Source organism: Schistocerca americana, chromosome 6 (genome assembly GCF_021461395.2).
Source record: "Schistocerca americana isolate TAMUIC-IGC-003095 chromosome 6, iqSchAmer2.1, whole genome shotgun sequence".
Lineage (NCBI taxonomy): Eukaryota > Metazoa > Arthropoda > Insecta > Orthoptera > Acrididae > Schistocerca > Schistocerca americana.
This window is the reverse complement of record NC_060124.1, coordinates 632,667,371-632,688,010: the sequence shown is the minus strand read 5'-3', so window position 1 is coordinate 632,688,010 and position 20,640 is coordinate 632,667,371.

Genomic DNA, 20,640 nt, shown 5'->3' with positions numbered 1-20,640 from the left:
GACACTAGTTATAGATTCCGATGCTTCACTTTAGGTTTACTGTATCCCTCTGACCTTCTTATTGACGATGAAACACAGAAATTGCATTGAAATTAAATACAAACGGCACAATGCCGACTTAAGTACAAGAAAACTGACTCTTCTTACTCTCTATGTTTTGAACCATTCATGGGACACAAATTATAGATTCCGATGCTTCACTTCAGGTTTACTGTATCCCTCTGATCGTCTTATTGACGATGAAACACAGAAATTGCATCGGAATTAAATACAAAAGGCACAATGCCGGCTCAGGTACAAGAAGTCTTTCTCTTCTTACTGTCTATGTTTTGAACCTTTCCTGTGAGACCGGTTTTTTATTCCTATGCTTCACATCAGCATTACTGTATCCCTTGGACCTTCTTATTGACGACGAAACACAGAAACTGCATCGGAATTAAATAGAAAAGGCACAATGCCGACTTAAGTACAAGGGAACTGACTCGTCTTACTGTGTATGTTTTGAACCATTCCTGTGACACTAGTTATAGATTCCGATGCTTCACTTCAGGTTCACTGTACCCTCTGACCTTCTTATTGACGATGAAACACTGAAATTGCATCGGAATTAAACACAAAAGGCACAATGCCGACTTAAGTACAAGAAAACTGACTCTTCTTACTGTCTTTGTTTTGAACCATTCCTGTGACACTAGCTATAGATTCCGATGCTTCACTTCAGATTAACTGTATCCCTCTGACCTTCTTATTGACGATGAAACACAGAAATTGAATTGGAATTACATACAAAAGGCACAACGCCGACTTAAGTACAAGAAAACTGACTCTTCTTACTGTCTATGTTTTGAAAGGTTCCTGTGACACTAGTTATAGATTCCGATGCTTCACTTCAGGTTTACTGTATCCCTCCGACCTTCTTATTGACGATGAAACACAGAAATTGCATCGGAATTAAATACAAAAGACACAATGCCGACTTAAGTACAAGAAAACTGTGTCTTCTTACTGTCTATGTTTTAAACCATTCATGTGACACTATTTATAGATTCCGATGCTTTACTCCAGGTTTTCTGTATCCCTCTGACCTTCGTGTTGACGATGAATCACATAAATTAATTCGGAATTAAATAGAAAAGGCACAATGCCGACTTAAGTACAAGAAAACTGACTCTTCTTACTGTCTATGTTTTGATCCATTCCTGTGACACTAGTTATAGATTCCGATGCTTCACTTCAGGTTTACTGTATCCCTCTGACCTTCTTATTGACGATGAAACATAGTAATTGCATCGGAATTAAATAGAAAAGGAACAGTGCCGACTTAAGTACAAGAAAACTGACTCTTCTTACTGTCTATGTTTTGAACCATTCCTATGACACTAGTTATAGATTACGATGCTTCACTTCACGTTTACTGTATCCCTCTGACCTTCTTATTGACGATGAAACACAGAAATTGCAACGGAATTAAATAGAAAAGGCACAATGCAGACTTAAGTACAAGAAAACAGACTCTTCTTACTGTCTATGTTTGATCCATTCCTGTGACACTAGATATAGATTCCGATGATTCACTTCAGGTTTACTGTATCCCTCTGACCTACTTAATGACGATGAAACGCAGAAATCGAATCGGAAAGAAATACAAAAAGCACAATGCCGACTTAACTACAAGATAACTGACTCTTCTTACTGTCTATGTTTTGAGCCATTCCTGTGACACTAGTTATAGATTCCGATGCTTCACATCAGGTTTACTGTATCCCTCTGACCTTCTTATTGAAGATGAAACACAGATATTGAATCGGAATGAAATACAAAAGGCACAATGCCGACTTAAGTACAAGAACACTGACTCATCTTACTGTCTATGTTTTGAACCATTCCTGAGACACTAGTTATAGATTCCGATGCTTCACTTCAGGTTTACTGTATCCCTCTGACAATCTTATTGACGATGATGCACAGAAATTGCATCGGAATTAAATACAAAAGGCACAATGCCGACTTAAGTACAAGAAAACAGACTCTTCTTACTGTCTATATTTTGAACCATTCATGTGACACTAGTTATAGATTCTGATGCTTCACTTCAGGTTTACTGTATCCCTTGGACCGTCTTATTGACGATGAAACACAGAAATTGCATCGGAATTAAATACAAATGCACAATGCCGACTTAAGTACAAGATATCTGACTCTTCTTACTGTCTACGGTTTGAAATATTCCTGTGACACTAGTTATAGATTCCGATGCTTCACTTTAGGTTTACTGTATCCCTCTGACCTTCTTATTGACGATGAAACACAGAAATTGCATTGAAATTAAATACAAACGGCACAATGCCGACTTAAGTACAAGAAAACTGACTCTTCTTACTCTCTATGTTTTGAACCATTCATGGGACACAAATTATAGATTCCGATGCTTCACTTCAGGTTTACTGTATCCCTCTGATCGTCTTATTGACGATGAAACACAGAAATTGCATCGGAATTAAATACAAAAGGCACAATGCCGGCTCAGGTACAAGAAGTCTTTCTCTTCTTACTGTCTATTTTTTGAACCTTTCCTGTGAGACCGGTTTTTGATTCCTATGCTTCACATCAGCATTACGGTATCCCTTGGACCTTCTTATTGACGACGAAACACAGAAATTGCATCGGAATTAAATAGAAAAGGCACAATGCCGACTTAAGTACAAGGGAACTGACTCGTCTTACTGTGTATGTTTTGAACCATTCCTGTGACACTAGTTATAGATTCCGATGCTTCACTTCAGATGAACTGTATCCCTCTGACCTTCTTATTGACGATGAAACACAGAAATTGAATTGGAATTACATACAAAAGGCACAACGCCGACTTAAGTACAAGAAAACTGACTCTTCTTACTGTCTATGTTTTGAAAGGTTCCTGTGACACTAGTTATAGATTCCGATGCTTCACTTCAGGTTTACTGTATCCCTCCGACCTTCTTATTGACGATGAAACACAGAAATTGCATCGGAATTAAATACAAAAGACACAATGCCGACTTAAGTACAAGAAAACTGTGTCTTCTTACTGTCTATGTTTTAAACCATTCATGTGACACTATTTATAGATTCCGATGCTTTACTCCAGGTTTACTGTATCCTTCTGACCTTCGTGTAGACGATGAATCACAGAAATTAATTCGGAATTAAATAGAAAAGGCACAATTCCGACTTAAGTACAAGAAAACTGACTCTTCTTACTGTCTATGTTTTGATCTATTCCTGTGACACTAGTTATAGATTCCGATGCTTCACTTCAGGTTTACTGTATCCCTCTGACCTTCTTATTGACGATGAAACATAGTAATTGTTTCGGAATTAAATAGAAAAGGAACAGTGCCGACTTAAGTACAAGAAAACTGACTCTTCTTACTGTCTATGTTTTGAACCATTCCTATGACACTAGTTATAGATTCCGATGCTTCACTTCACGTTTACTGTATCCCTCTGACCTTCTTATTGACGATGAAACACAGAAATTGCAACGGAATTAAATAGAAAAGGCACAATGCAGACTTAAGTACAAGAAAACAGACTCTTCTTACTGTCTGCGGTTTGAACCATTCCTGTGACACTAAATATAGATTCCCATGCTTCACTTCAGGTTTACTGTATCTCTCTGACCTTCTTATTGACGATGAAACACAGAAATTGCATGGGAATTAAATACAAAAATCACAATGCCGACTTAAGTACAAGAAAGCTGACCCTTCTAACTGTCTATGTTTTGAACCATTCATGTGACACTAGTTATAGATTCCGATGCTTCACTTCAGGTTTACTGTATCCCTCTGACCTTCTTATTGACGATGAAACACAGAAATTGCATCGGAATTAAATACAAAACGCACAATGCCGACTTAAGTACAAGAAAACAGACTCTTCTTACTGTCTATGGTTTGAACCATTCCTGTGACACTAGTTATAGATTCCGATGCTTCACTTCAGGTTTACTGTATCCCTCTGACCTTCTTATTGACGATGTAACACAGAAATTGCATCGGAACTAAATACAAGAGGCACAATGCCGACTTAAGTACAAGAAAACTGAATCTTCTTACTGTCTATGATGTAAACCATTCATGTGACACTAGTTATAGATTCCGATGCTTTACTCCAGGTTTACTCTATCCCTCAGACCTTCTTATTGACGATGAAACACAGAAATTGCATCGGAATTAAATAGAAAAGGCACAATGCCGACTTAAGTACAAGGAAACTGACTCTTCTTACTGTCTATGTTTTGAACCAATCATGTCACACTAGTTATAGATTCCGAACTTTCACTTCAGGTTTACTGTATCCCTCGGACCTTCTTATTGACGATGGAACACAGAAATTGCATAGGAAATGTATACAAAAGGCACAATGTCGACTTAAGTACAAGAAAACTGACTCTACTTACTGTCTATGTTTTGAACCATTCATGTGACACTAATAATGGATTCCGACGCTTCACTTCAGGTTTACTGTATCCCTCTGACTTTCATATAGACGATGAAACACAGAAATTGCATCGGGATGAAATAGAGAAGGAACAATGCCGACTTAGGTACAAGAAAACTGACTCTTCTTACTGTCTATGATTTGAACCATTCCTGTGACACTAGTTATAGTTTCCGATGCTTCACTTCAGGTTTACTGTATCCCTCTGACCTACTTATTGACGATGAAACACAGAAATTGCAACGGAATTAAATACAAAACGCACAATGCCGAATTTAGTACAAAAAAACTGACTCTTCTTACTGTCTATGTTTTGAACCATTCCTGTGACACTAGTTATAGATTCCGATGCTTCACTTCAGGTTTACTGTATCCCTCTGACCTTCTTATTGACGATGAAACACAGAAATTGCATCGGAATTAAATACAAAAGGCACAATGGCGACTTAAGTACAAGAAAACTGACTCTTCTTACTGTTTACGTTTTGAACCATTGTTGTGACACTAGTTATAGATTCCGATGCTTCACTTCATGTTACTGTATCCCTCTGACCTTCTTATTGACGATGAAACACAGAAATTGCATCGGAATTAAATACAAAAGGCACAATGACGACCTAAGTACAAGAAATCTCTTCCTACAGTCTATGTTTTGAACTATTCATGTGACACTAGTTATAGCTTCCGATGCTTCACTTCAGGTATACTGTATCCATCAGATCTTCTTATTGACGATCAAACGCAGAAATCGCATCGGAATTAAATACAAAAAGGACAATGCCGACTTAAGTACAAGAAAAATGACTCTTCTTACTGTCTATGTTTTGAACCATTACTGTGACACTAGTTATAGATTCCGATGCTTCACTTCAGGTTTTCTGTATCCCTCTGACCTTCTTATTGACGATGAAACACAGAAATTGCATCGGAATTAAATACAAAAGGCACAATGCCGACTTAAGTACAAGAAAACTGATTCTTCTTACTGTCTATGTTTTGAACCTTTCCTGTGACACTAGTTATAGATTCCGATGCTTCACTTCATGTTACTGTATCACTCTGACCTTCTTATTGACGATGAAACACAGAAATTGCATCGGAATTAAATACAATAGGCACAATGCCGACATATGTACAAGAAAACTGACTCTTCTTACTGTCTATGTTTGCACCATTCATGTGACACTAGTTATAGATTCCGATGCGTCACGTCAGGTTTACTGTATCCCTCTGACCTTCTTATTGACGGTGAAACATAGAAATTGCATCGGAATTAGATAGAAAAGGAACAATGCCGACTTAAGTACAAGAAAACAGACTCTTCTTACTGTCTATATTTTGAACCATTCATGTGACACTAGTTATGGATTCTGATGCTTCACTTCAGGTTTACTGTATCCCTTGGACCTTCTTATTGACGATGAAACACAGAAATTGCATCGGAATTAAATACAAAAGGCACAATGCCGACTTAAGTACAAGATATCTGACTCTTCTTACTGTCTACGGTTTGAAATATTCCTGTGACACTAGTTATAGATTCCGATGCTTCACTTTAGGTTTACTGTATCCCTCTGACCTTCTTATTGACGATGAAACACAGAAATTGCATTGAAATTAAATACAAACGGCACAATGCCGACTTAAGTACAAGAAAACTGACTCTTCTTACTCTCTATGTTTTGAACCATTCATGGGACACAAATTATAGATTCCGCTGCTTCACTTCAGGTTTACTGTATCCCTCTGATCGTCTTATTGACGATGAAACACAGAAATTGCATCGGAATTAAATACAAAAGGCACAATGCCGGCTCAGGTACAAGAAGTCTTTCTCTTCTTACTGTCTATGTTTTGAACCTTTCCTGTGAGACCGGTTTTTTATTCCTATGCTTCACATCAGCATTACTGTATCCCTTGGACCTTCTTATTGACGACGAAACACAGAAACTGCATCGGAATTAAATAGAAAAGGCACAATGACGACTTAAGTACAAGGGAACTGACTCGTCTTACTGTGTATGTTTTGAACCATTCCTGTGACACTAGTTATAGATTCCGATGCTTCACTTCAGGTTCACTGTACCCTCTGACCTTCTTATTGACGATGAAACACTGAAATTGCATCGGAATTAAACACAAAAGGCACAATGCCGACTTAAGTACAAGAAAACTGACTCTTCTTACTGTCTTTGTTTTGAACCATTCCTGTGACACTAGCTATAGATTCCGATGCTTCACTTCAGATTAACTGTATCCCTCTGACCTTCTTATTGACGATGAAACACAGAAATTGAATTGGGATTACATACAAAAGGCACAACGCCGACTTAAGTACAAGAAAACTGACTCTTCTTACTGTCTATGTTTTGAAAGGTTCCTGTGACACCAGTTATGGATTCCGATGCTTCACTTCAGGTTTACTGTATCCCTCCGACCTTCTTATTGACGATGAAACACAGAAATTGCATCGGAATTAAATACAAAAGACACAATGCCGACTTAAGTACAAGAAAACTGTGTCTTCTTACTGTCTATGTTTTAAACCATTCATGTGACACTATTTATAGATTCCGATGCTTTACTCCAGGTTTACTGTATCCCTCTGACCTTCGTGTTGACGATGAATCACATAAATTAATTCGGAATTAAATAGAAAAGGCACAATGCCGACTTAAGTACAAGAAAACTGACTCTTCTTACTGTCTATGTTTTGATCCATTCCTGTGACACTAGTTATAGATTCCGATGCTTCACTTCAGGTTTACTGTATCCCTCTGACCTTCTTATTGACGATGAAACATAGTATGTGCATCGGAATTCAATAGAAAAGGAACAGTGCCGACTTAAGTACAAGAAAACTGACTCTTCTTACTGTCTATGTTTTGAACCATTCCTATGACACTAGTTATAGATTCCGATGCTTCACTTCACGTTTACTGTATCCCTCTGACCTTCTTATTGACGATGAAACACAGAAATTGCAACGGAATTAAATAGAAAAGGCACAATGCAGACTTAAGTACAAGAAAACAGACTCTTCTTACTGTCTATGGTTTGAACCATTCCTGTGACACTAAATATAGATTCCCATGCTTCACTTCAGGTTTACTGTATCCCTCTGACCTTCTTATTGACGATGAAACACAGAAATTGCATGGGAATTAAATACAAAAATCACAATGCCGACTTAAGTACAAGAAAGCTGACCCTTCTAACTGTCTATGATTTGAACCATTCTTGTGACACTAGTTATAGATTCCGATGCTTCACTTCAGGTTTACTGTATCCCTCTGACCTTCTTATTGACGATGAAACACAGAAATTGCATCGGAATTAAATACAAAACGCACAATGCCGACTTAAGTACAAGAAAACAGACTCTTCTTACTGTCTATGGTTTGAACCATTCCTGTGACACTAGTTATAGATTCCGATGCTTCACTTCAGGTTTACTGTATCCCTCTGACCTTCTTATTGACGATGTAACACAGAAATTGCATCGGAACTAAATACAAGAGGCACAATGCAGACTTAAGTACAAGAAAACTGAATCTTCTTACTGTCTATGATGTAAACCATTCATGTGACACTAGTTTTAGATTCCGATGCTTTACTCCAGGTTTACTCTATCCCTCAGACCCTCTTATTGACGATGAAAAACAGAAATTGCATCGGAATTAAATAGAAAAGGCACAATGCCGACTTAAGTACAAGAAAACTGACTCTTCTTACTGTCTATGTTTTGAACCAATCATGTCACACTAGTTATAGATTCCGAACTTTCACTTCAGGTTTACTGTATCCCTCGGACCTTCTTATTGACGATGGAACACAGAAATTGCATAGGAAATGTATACAAAAGGCACAATGCCGACTTAAGTACAAGAAAACTGACTCTACTTACTGTCTATGCTTTGAACCATTCATGTGACACTAATAATGGATTCCGACGCTTCACTTCAGGTTTACTGTATCCCTCTGACCTTCATATAGACGATGAAACACAGAAATTGCATCGGGATGAAATAGAGAAGGAACAATGCCGACTTAGGTACAAGAAAACTGACTCTTCTTACTGTCTATGATTTGAACCATTCCTGTGACACTAGTTATAGATTCCGATGCTTCACTTCAGGTTTATTGTATCCCTCTGACCTACTTATTGACGATGAAACACAGAAATTGCAACGGAATTAAATACAAAAGGCACAATGCCGAATTTAGTACAAGAAAACTGACTCTTCTTACTGTCTATGTTTTGAACCATTCCTGTGACACTAGTTATAGATTCCGATGCTTCACTTCAGGTTTACTGTATCCCTCTGACCTTCGTATTGACGATGAAACACAGAAATTGCATCGGAATTAAATACAAAAGGCACAATGACGACCTAAGTACAAGAAATCTCTTCCTACTGTCTATGTTTTGAACTATTCATGTGACACTAGTTATAGCTTCCGATGCTTCACTTCAGGTATACTGTATCCATCAGATCTTCTTATTGACGATCAAACGCAGAAATCGCATCGGAATTAAATACAAAAAGGACAATGCCGACTTAAGTACAAGAAAAATGACTATTCTTACTGTCTATGTTTTGAACCATTACTGTGACACTAGTTATAGATTCCGATGCTTCACTTCAGGTTTTCTGTATCCCTCTGACCTTCATATTGACGATGAAACACAGAAATTGCATCGGAATTAAATACAAAAGGCACAATGCCGACTTAAGTACAAGAAAACTGACTCTTCTTACTGTCTATGCTTTGAACCTTTCCTGTGACACTAGTTATAGATTCCGATGCTTCACTTCATGTTACTGTATCACTCTGACCTTCTTATTGACGATGAAACACAGAAATTACATCGGAATTAAATACAATAGGCACAATGCCGACATATGTACAAGAAAACTGACTCTTCTTACTGTCTATGTTTGCACCATTCATGTGACACTAGTTATAGATTCCGATGCGTCACGTCAGGTTTACTGTATCCCTCTGACCTTCTTATTGACGGTGAAACATAGAAATTGCATCGGAATTAGATAGAAAAGGAACAATGCCGACTTAAATACAAGAAAACTGACACTTCATACTGTCTATGTTTTGAACCATTCCTGTGACACTAGTTATAGATTCCGATGCTTCACTTCAGGTTTACTGTATCCCTCTGACCTTCTTATTGAAGATGATACACAGATACTGCATCGGAATTAAATACAAAAGGCACAATGCCAACTTAAGTACAAGAAAACTGACTCTTCTTACTGTCTGTGTTTGAACCATTCCTGTGACACTAGTTATAGATTGCGATGCTTCACTTCAGGTTTACTGTATCTTTGTGACCTTCTTATTGACGATGATACACAGAATTTGCATCGGAATTAAATACAAAAGGCACAATGCCGACTTAAGTACAAGAAAACCGACTCTTCTTACTGTCTATGTTTGATCCATTCCTGTGACACTAGATATAGATTCCGATGATTCACTTCAGGTTTACTGTATCCCTCTGACCTTCTTAATGACGATGAAACGCAGAAATCGAATCGGAAAGAAATACAAAAAGCACAATGCCGACTTAAGTACAAGATAACTGACTCTTCTTACTGTCTATGTTTTGAGCCATTCCTGTGACACTAGTTATAGATTCCGATGCTTCACATCAGGTTTCCTGTATCCCTCTGACCTTCTTATTGAAGATGAAACACAGATATTGAATCGGAATGAAATACAAAAGGCACAATGCCGACTTAAGTACAAGAACACTGACTCATCTTACTGTCTATGTTTTGAACCATTCCTGAGACACTAGTTATAGATCCCGATGCTTCACTTCAGGTTTACTGTATCCCTCTGACAATCTTATTGACGATGATGCACAGAAATTGCATCGGAATTAAATACAAAAGGCACAATGCCGACTTAAGTACAAGAAAACAGACTCTTCTTACTGTCTATATTTTGAACCATTCATGTGACACTAGTTATAGATTCTGATGCTTCACTTCAGGTTTACTGTATCCCTTGGACCTCCTTATTTACGATGAAACACAGAAATTGCATCGGAATTAAATACAAAAGGCACAATGCCGACTTAAGTACAAGATATCTGACTCTTCTTACTGTCTACGGTTTGAAATATTCCTGTGACACTAGTTATAGATTCCGATGCTTCACTTTAGGTTTACTGTATCCCTCTGACCTTCTTATTGACGGTGAAACACAGAAATTGCACCGAAATTAAATACAAACGGCACAATGCCGACTTAAGTACAAGAAAACTGACTCTTCTTACTCTCTATGTTTTGAACCATTCATGGGACACAAATTATAGATTCCGATGCTTCACTTCAGGTTTACTGTATCCCTCTGATCGTCTTATTGACGATGAAACACAGAAATTGCATCGGAATTAAATACAAAAGGCACAATGCCGGCTCAGGTACAAGAAGTCTTTCTCTTCTTACTGTCTATGTTATGATCCTTTCCTGTGAGACCGGTTTTTGATTCCTACGCTTCACATCAGCATTACTGTATCCCTTGGACCTTCTTATTGACGACGAAACACAGAAATTGCATCGGAATTAAATAGAAAAGGCACAATGCCGACTTAAGTACAAGGGAACTGACTCGTCTTACTGTGTATGTTTTGAACCATTGTTGTGACACTAGTTATAGATTCCGATGCTTCACTTCAGGTTCACTGTATCCCTCTGACCTTCTTATTGACGATGAAACACAGAAATTGAATTGGAACTACATACAAAAGGCACAACGCCGACTTAAGTACAAGATATCTGACTCTTCTTACTGTCTATGTTTTGATCCATTCCTGTGACACTAGTTATAGATTCCGATGCTTCACTTCAGGTTTACTCTATCCCTCTGACCTTCTTATTGACGATGAAACATAGTAATTGCATCGGAATTAAATAGAAAAGGAACAGTGCCGACTTAAGTACAAGAAAACTGACTCTTCTTGCTGTCTATGTTTTGAACCATCCCTATGACACTAGTTATAGATTCCGATGCTTCACTTCACGTTTACTGTATCCCTCTGACCTTCTTATTGACGATGAAACACAGAAATTGCAACGGAATTAAATAGAAAAGGCACAATGCAGACTTAAGTACAAGAAAACAGACTCTTCTTCCTGTCTATGGTTCGAACCATTCCTGTGACACTAAATATAGATTCCCATGCTTCACTTCAGGTTTACTGTATCCCTCTGACCTTCTTATTGACGATGAAACACAGAAATTGCATGGGAATTAAATACAAAAACCACAATGCCGACTTAAGTACAAGAAAGCTGACCCTTCTAACTGTCTATGTCTTGAACCATTCATGTGACACTAGTTATAGATTCCGATGCTTCACTTCAGGTTTACTGTATCCCTCTGACCTTCTTATTGACGATGAAACACAGAAATTGCATCGGAATTAAATACAAAAGGCACAATGCCGACTTAAGTACAAGAAAACAGACTCTTCTTACTGTCTATGGTTTGAACCATTCCTGTGACACTAGTTATAGATTCCGATGCTTCACTTCAGGTTTACTGTATCCCTCTGACCTTCTTATTGACGATGTAACACAGAAATTGCATCGGAACTAAATACAAGAGGCACAATGCCGACTTAAGTACAAGAAAACTGAATCTTCTTACTGTCTATGATGTAAACCATTCATGTGACACTAGTTATAGATTCCGATGCTTTACTCTAGGTTTACTGTATCCCTCAGACCTTCTTACTGACGATGAAACACAGAAATTGCATCGGAATTAAATAGAAAAGGCACAATGCCGACATAAGTACAGGAAAACTGACTCTTCTTACTGTCAATGTTTGAACCATTCCTGTGACACTAGTTATTGATTCCGATGCTTTACTACAGGTTATCTGTATTCCTCTGACCTTCTTATTGACGAAGAAACACAGATATTCCATCGGAGTTATATACAAAAGGCACAATGCCGACTTATGTACAAGAAAACTGACTCTTCTTACAGTCTATGTTTTGAACCATTCCTGTGACACTAGTTATAGATTCCGATGCTTCACTTCAGGTTTACTGTATCCCTCTGACCTTCTTATTGACGATGAAGCACAGATATTGCATCGGAAGTAAATACAAATGGCACAATGACGACTTAAGTACAAGCAAACTGACTCTTCTTACTGTCTATGTTTTGAACCATTCCTGTGACACTAGTTATGGATTCCGATGCTTCACTTCGGTTTACTGTATTCCTCTGAGCTTTTTATTGACATTGAAACACAGAAATTGCATCGGCATTAAATACAAAAGGCACAATGCCGACATAAGTACAAGAAAACTGACTCCTCTTACTGTCTATGTTTTGATCCATTCCTGTGACACTAGTTATAGATTCCGATGCTTCACTTCAGGTTTACTGTTTCCCTCTGACACTCTTATTGACGATGAAACATACAAATTGCATCGGAATAAAATAGAAAGGCACAATGCCGACTGAAGTACAAGAAAACTAGCTCATCTTACTGTCTATGTTTTGAACCATTCCTGAGACACTAGTTATAGATTCCGATGCTTCTTTTCAAGTTTACTGTATCCCTCTGACCATCTTATTGACGATGATGCACAGAAATTGCATCGGAATTAAATACAAAAGGCACAATGCCGACTTAAGTACAAGAAAACAGACACTTCTTACTGTCTATGTTTTGAACCATTCATGTGACACTAATTATAGATTCTGATGCTTCACTTCAGGTTTACTGTATCCCTTGTACCTTTTTATTGACGATGAAACACAGAAATTGCATCGGAATTGAACACAAAAGGTACAATGCCGACTTAAGTACAAGATATCTGACTCTTCTTACTGTCTACGGTTTGAACCATTCCTGTGACACTAGTTATAGATTCCGATGCTTCACTTTAGGTTTACTGTATCCCTCTGACCTTCTTATTGACGATGAAACACAGAAATTGCATCGAAATTAAATACAAACGGCACAATGCCGACTTAAGTACAAGAAAACTGACTCTTCTTACTCTCTATGTTTTGAACCATTCATGGGACACAAATTATAGATTCCGATGCTTCACTTCAGGTTTACTGTATCCCTCTGATCGTCTTATTGACGATGAAACACAGAAATTGCATCGGAATTAAATACAAAAGGCACAATGCCGGCTCAGGTACAAGAAGTGTTTCTCTTCTTACTGTCTATGTTATGAACCTTTCCTGTGAGACCGGTTTTTGATTCCTATGCTTCACATCAGCATTACTGTATCCCTTGGACCTTCTTATTGACGACGAAACACAGAAATTGCATCGGAATTAAATAGAAGAGGCACAATGCCGACTTAAGTACAAGGGAACTGACTCGTCTTACTGTGTATGTTTTGAACCATTCCTGTGACACTAGTTATAGATTCCGATGCTTCACTTCAGGTTCACTGTACCCTTCTGACCTTCTTATTGACGATGAAACCCAGAAATCGCATCGGAATTAAATACAAAAGACACAATGCCGACTTAAGTACAAGAAAACTGACTCTTTTTACTGTCTATGTTTTAAACCATTCATGTGACACTATTTATAGATTACGATGCTTTACTACAGGTTTACTGTATCCCTTGGACCTTCTTATTGACGACGAACTCAGAAATTGCATCGGAATTAAATAGAAAATGCCCAATGCCGACTTCAGTACAAGATAACTGACTCTTTTTCCTGTCTCTGTTTTGAACCTTTCCTGTGACACTAGTTATAGATTCCGATGCTTCACTTCAGGTTCACTGTACCCTCTGACCTTCTTGTTGACGATGAATCACAGAAATTACTTCGGAATTAAATACAAAATGCACAATGCCGACTTAAGTACAAGAAAACTGACTCTCCTTACTGTCTATGTTTTGATCCATTCCTGTGACACTAGTTATAGATTCCGATGCTTTACTTCAGGTTTTCTGTATCCCTCTGACCTTCTTATTGACGATGAAACATAGAAATTGCATCGGAATTAAACAGAAAAGGAACAGTGCCGACTTAAGTACAAGAAAACTGACTCTTCTTACAGTCTATGTTTTGAACCATTATTGTGACACTAGTTATAGATTCCGATGCTTCACTTCAGGTTTACTGTACCCTTCTGACCTTCTTATTGACAATGAAACATACAAATTGCATCGGAATAAAATAGAAAGGAACAATGCCGACTGAAGTACAAGAAAACTGACTCTTCTTAATGTCTATGTTTTGAACCATTCCTGTGACACTAGTTATAGATTCAGATGCTTCACATCAGGTTTACTGTATATTTGTGACCTTCTTATTGACGATGATACACAGAACTTACATCGGAATTAAATACAAACCGCACAATGCCGACTTATGTACAAGAAAACTGACACTTCTTACTGTCTATGTTTGAATCAATCATGTAACACTTGTTATAGATTGCGATGCTTCACTTCAGGTTTACTGTATCCCTCTGACCTTCTTATTGACGATGAAACACAGAAATCGCATCGGAATTAAATACAAAATGCACAAAGCCGACTTAAGTACATGAAAGCTGACTCTTCTTACTGTCTATGTTTTGAACCATTCCTGTAACACTAGTTATAGATTCCGATGCTTCACTTCAGTTTTAATGTATCCGTCTGATCGTCTTATTGACGATGAAACACAGATATTGCATCGGAATTAAATACAAAAGGCACAATGCCGACTCAAGTGCAAGTACTCTGGCTCTTCTTACTGTCTATTATTTGAACCTTTCCTGTGAGACCGGTTTCAGATTCCGATGCTTCACTTCAGGTTTACTGTATCCCTTGGACCTTCTTATTAACGACGAACTCAGAAATTGCATCGGAATTAAATAGAAAATGCCCAATGCCGACTTCAGTACAAGATAACTGACTCTTTTTCCTGTCTCTGTTTTGAACCTTTCCTGTGACACTAGTTATAGATTCCGATGCTTCACTTCAGGTTCACTGTACCCTCTGACCTTCTTGTTGACGATGAATCACAGAAATTACTTCGGAATTAAATACAAAAGGCACAATGCCGACTTAAGTACAAGAAAACTGACTCTTCTTACTGTCTATGTTTTAATCCATTCCTGTGACACTAGTTATAGATTCCGATGCTTCACTTCAGGTTTACTGTACCCTCCTGACCTTCTTATTGACAATGAAACATACAAATTGCATCGGAATAAAATAGAAAGGAACAATGCCGACTGAAGTACAAGAAAACTGACTCTTCTTCATGTCTATGTTTTGAACCATTCCTGTGACACTAGTTATAGATTCAGATGCTTCACATCAGGTTTACTGTATATTTGTGACCTTCTTATTGACGATGATACACAGAACTTACATCGGAATTAAATACAAACCGCACAATGCCGACTTATGTACAAGAAAACTGACACTTCTTACTGTCTATGTTTGAATCAATCATGTAACACTTGTTATAGATTGCGATGCTTCACTTCAGGTTTACTGTATCCCTCTGACCTTCTTATTGACGATGAAACACAGAAATCGCATCGGAATTAAATACAAAATGCACAAAGCCGACTTAAGTACATGAAAGCTGACTCTTCTTACTGTCTATGTTTTGAACCATTCCTGTAACACTAGTTATAGATTCCGATGCTTCACTTCAGTTTTAATGTATCCGTCTGATCGTCTTATTGACGATGAAACACAGATATTGCATCGGAATTAAATACAAAAGGCACAATGCCGACTCAAGTGCAAGTACTCTGGCTCTTCTTACTGTCTATTATTTGAACCTTTCCTGTGAGACCGGTTTCAGATTCCGATGCTTCACTTCAGGTTTACTGTATCCCTTGGACCTTCTTATTGACGACGAACTCAGAAATTGCATCGGAATTAAATAGAAAATGCACAATGCCGACTTCAGTACAAGATAACTGACTCTTTTTCCTGTCTCTGTTTTGAACCTTTCCTGTGACACTAGTTATAGATTCCGATGCTTCACTTCAGGTTCACTGTACCCTCTGACCTTCTTGTTGACGATGAATCACAGAAATTACTTCGGAATTAAATACAAAATACACAATGCCGACTTAAGTACAAGAAAACTGACTCTCCTTACTGTCTATGTTTTGATCCATTCCTGTGACACTAGTTATAGATTCCGATGCTTCACTTCAGGTTTGCTGTATCCCTCTGACCTTCTTATTGACGATGAAACATTGAAATTGCATCGGAATTAAATAGGAAAGGAACAGTGCCGACTTAAGTACAAGAAAACTGACTCTTCTTACTGTCTATGTTTTGAACCATTCATGTGACACTAGTTATAGATTCCGATGCTTCACTTCAGGTTTACTGTATCCCTCTGACCTTCTTATTGACGATGAAACACAGAAATTGCATCGGAATTAAATACAAAAGGCACAATGCCGACTTAAGTACAAGAAGACTGACTCTTCCTACTGTCTATAATTTGAACCAATCGTGTTACACTAGTTATAGATACCGATGCTTCACTTCAGGTTTACTGTATCCCTCTGATCGTCTTATTGACGATGAAACACAGAAATTGCATCGGAATTAGATACAAAAGGAACAGTTTCGACTTAAGTACAAGAAAACTGCCTCTTCTTACTGTCTATGTTTTGAACCATTCATGTGACACTAGTTATAGATTCCGATGCTTCACTTCAGGTTTACTGTATCCCTCTGCCCTTCTTATTGACGATGAAACACAGAAATTGCATCGGAATTAAATACAAAAGGCACAATGCCGACTTAAGTACAAGAAAACAGACTCTTCTTACTGTCTATGGTTTGAACCATTCCTGTGACACTAGTTATAGATTCCGATGCTTCACTTCAGGTTTACTGTATCCCTCTGACCTTCTTATTGACGATGAAACACGGAAATTGCATCGGAATTAAATATAAAAGGCACAATGCCGACTTAAGTACAAGAAAACTGACTCTTCTTACTGTCTATGGTTTGAAACATTCCTGTGACACTAGTTATAGATTCCGATGCTTCACTTCAGGTTTACGGTATCCCTCTGACCTTCTTATTGACGATGAAACACAGAAATTGCATCGGAATTAAATACAAAAAGCACAATGCCGACTTAAGTACAAGAAAACTTACTCTTTTAACTGCCTACGTTTTGAACCATTCCTGTGACACTAGTTATAGATTCCGATGCTTCACTTCAGGTTTCCTGTATCCCTCTGACCTTCTTATTGACGATGAAACACAGAAAGTGCATCGGAATTAAATACAAAAGGCACAATGCCGACTTAAGTACAAGAAAACTGACTCTTCTTACTGTCTATGTTTGAACCATTCCTGTGACACTAGTTATCGATTCCGATGCTTCACTTCAGGTTTGCTGTATCCCTCTGACCTTCTTATTGACGATGAAACATAGAAATTGCATCGGAATTAAATAGAAAAGGAACAGTTTCGACTTAAGTACAAGAAAACTGCCTCTTCTTACTGTCTATGTTTTGAACCATTCATGTGACACTAGTTATAGATTCCGATGCTTCACTTCAGGTTTACTGTATCCCTCTGCCCTTCTTATTGACGATGAAACACAGAAATTGCATCGGAATTAAATACAAAAGGCACAATGCCGACTTAAGTACAAGAAAACAGACTCTTCTTACTGTCTATGGTTTGAACCATTCCTGTGACACTAGTTATAGATTCCGATGCTTCACTTCAGGTTTACTGTATCCCTCTGACCTTCTTATTGACGATGAAACACGGAAATTGCATCGGAATTAAATACAAAAGGCACAATGCCGACTTAAGTACAAGAAAACTGACTCTTCTTACTGTCTATGGTTTGAAACATTCCTGTGACACTAGTTATAGATTCCGATGCTTCACTTCAGGTTTACTGTATCCCTCTGACCTTCTTATTGACGATGAAACACAGAAATTGCATCGGAATTAAATACAAAAAGCACAATGCCGACTTAAGTACAAGAAAACTTACTCTTTTAACTGTCTACGTTTTGAACCATTCCTGTGACACTAGTTATAGATTCCGATGCTTCACTTCAGGTTTCCTGTATCCCTCTGACCTTCTTATTGACGATGAAACACAGAAAGTGCATCGGAATTAAATACAAAAGGCACAATGCCGACTTAAGTACAAGAAAACTGACTCTTCTTACTGTCTATGTTTGAACCATTCCTGTGACACAAGTTATCGATTCCGATGCTTCACTTCAGGTTTACTGTATCCTTCTGACCTTTTTATTGACGATGAAACACAGAAAATGCATCGGAATTAAATACAAAATGCACAATGCCGACTGAAGTACAAGAAAACTAACTCTTCTTTACTGTCTATGTTTTGAACCATTCCTGTGACACTAGTTATATATTCCGATGCTTCACTTCAGGTTTACTGTATCCCTCTGACCTTCATATTGACGATGAAACACAGAAATTGCATCGGAGTTAAATACAAAAGGAACAATGCCGACTTAAGTACAAGAAAACTGACTCTTCCTACAGTCTATGCTTTGAACCATTCCTGTGACACTAGTTATAGTTTCCGATGCTTCACTTCAGGTTTACTGAATCCCTCTGACCTTCTTATTGACGATGAAACACAGATATTGCGTCGGAACTAAATACAAATGGCACAATGACGACTTAAGTACAAGAAAACTGACTCTTCTTACTGTCTATGTTTTGAACCATTCCTGTGACACTAGTTATAGATTCCGATGCTTCACTTCAGGTTTACCGTATTCCTCTGACCTTCTTAGTGACGATGAAACACAGAAATTGCATCGGAATTAAATACAAAAGGCACAATGCCGACTTAAGTACAAGAGGACTGACTCTTCTTACTGTCTATGTTTTGAACCATTCCTGTGACATTAGTTATAGATTCCGATGCTTCGCTTCAGGTTTACTGTATCCCTCTGACCTTCTTATTGACGATGAAACACTGAAATTGCATCGGAATTACACACAAAAGGCACAATGCCGACATATGTACAAGGAAACTGACTCTTCTTACTGTCTATGTTTTGAACCATTCCTGTGACACTAGTTATAGTTGCTGATTCTTCACTTCAGGTTTACTGCATCCCTCTAACCTTCTTATTGTTGATGAAACACAGAAATTGCATCGGAATTAAATACAAAAGCCACAACGCCGACTTAAGTACAAGAAAACTGACTCTTCTTACTGTCTATTTTTTGATCCATTCCTGTGACACTAGTTATAGATTCCGATGCTTCACTTCAGGTTTACTGTATCCCTCTGACCTTCTCATTGACCATGAAACACAGAAATTGCATCGGAATTAAATAGAAAAGGCACAATACCGAATTAAGTACAAGAAAACTGACTCTTCTTACTGTCTATGTTTGAACCATTCCTGTGACACTAAATAGTGATACCAATGCTTTACTTCAGGTTTACAGTATCCCTCTGACCTTCTTATTGACGGTGAAACACAGAAGTTGCATCGCAATTGAATACAAAAAGCACAATTCCAACTTAAGTACAAGATAACTGACTCTTCTTACTGTCTATGTTTTGAACCATTCATGTGACACTAGTTATAGATTCCGATGCTGCACCTCAGGTTTACTGTATCCCTCTGACCTTCTTATTGGCGATGAAACACAGAAATCGCATCAGAATTAAATACAAAAGGCACAATGCCTACTTAAGTTCAAGAAAACTGACTCTTCTTACTGTCTAAGTTATGAACCATTCCTGTGATACTAGTTATAGATTCCGATGCTTCACTTCAGGTTTACCGTATCCCTCAGACCTTCTTATTGACGATGAAACACAGAAATTGCATCGGAATTAAATAGAAAATGCACAATGCCGACTTAACTACACGAAAACTGACTCTTCTTACTGTCTATGTTTTGAACCATTCCTGTGACACTAGTTAAAGATTCCGATGCTTCACCTCAGGTATACTGTATCCCTCTGACCTTCTTATTGACGCTGAAACACAGAAATTGCATCGGAATTAATTACAAAAGGCACAATGCCGACTTAAGTTCAAGAAAACTGACTCTTCTTACTGTCTATGTTTTGAACCATTCCTGTGACACTAGTTATGGATGTCGATGATTCACTTCAG